Source organism: Megascapheus bottae, chromosome 15, assembly GCF_031878675.1.
Source record: "Megascapheus bottae isolate mThoBot1 chromosome 15, mThoBot2.hap1, whole genome shotgun sequence".
Classification (NCBI taxonomy): Eukaryota; Metazoa; Chordata; class Mammalia; order Rodentia; family Geomyidae; genus Megascapheus; species Megascapheus bottae.
This window is the reverse complement of record NC_143523.1, coordinates 22,942,476-22,943,431: the sequence shown is the minus strand read 5'-3', so window position 1 is coordinate 22,943,431 and position 956 is coordinate 22,942,476. Positions and strand designations below refer to the sequence as shown.

Below are 956 nucleotides of genomic sequence, written 5' to 3'. Positions count from 1 at the left end.
AAATCTCATTGTAATATAGACACCACATTTTTTGGATCCATTCATCTACTGGGTTATTTCCATATCTCAGCTACTGTGAATAGTGCAGCAATGAATATGGATGTCCACAGAATTTTTTTTTTTTTTGCCAGTCCTGGTCCTTGAACTCAGGGCCTGAGCACTGTCCTTGGGCTTTCTCAAAGCTAGCGCTCTACCACTTGAGCCACAGCACCATTTCTGACTTTTTCTTTTTTTTTTAAAGAATTTATTAACGTTGATTTTTACATCATATTTTAAATGACAAGTTTAACATACAAGGGTTCAAGGAGGGAATCTCTATTTACAATCACTGGGACTTAGTATTTAGAACTTAATCACAATTAAGCTAAGGGTTTGTCATAGAAACATATCAATTTATGAAATAAAACATTATGTCTATAGAGTCATAGGTTTTTATGTCTATATAGTTATGTTTATATTTCCATTACCATGTCCACAGCTTTGGGTATGCAGTTATTGAGTCCTCGCTCTTGTACTCTTTGGATTTAATAGCCAAAAAATATGGAACGCTTCACGAATTTGCGTGTCATCCTTGCGCAGGGGGCATGCTAATCTTCTCTGTATCGTTCCTATTTTAGTATATGTGCTGCCGAAGCGAGCACCATTTCTGACTTTTTCTTTGTATGTAGTACCAAGGAATCAAACCTGGGTCTTCGTGCATGCAAGGCAAGCACTCTTTCTTTATATATATATATATATATATATATATATATATATATATATATTATTGTAATAGAAGGGTTACATGATATTTGCCAGATAGATGGTGCATTAATTCCCATACATTGATACTCTTTCACATAAGGCAAGCACTCTTATCTCTAGGCAAAACTCCCGGCCCATAGGATTTTTTTTTTTTTTTGCCAGTCCTGGGGCTTGCACTCAGGGCCCGGGTACTGTCCCTGAGCTGCTTTTGC

At 36.5% G+C, this 956-nt stretch overlaps 1 non-coding gene across 1 annotated transcript; it reads right to left on the bottom strand.

The window, feature by feature from the left end:
* Positions 1-534: 534 nt before the first annotated feature.
* Positions 535-641, bottom strand: LOC150053960 (U6 spliceosomal RNA). The gene has a single exon (XR_016537940.1). It is a non-coding gene; the product is annotated as a U6 spliceosomal RNA (small nuclear RNA).
* Between the last annotated feature and the right edge of the window lie 315 nt (positions 642-956).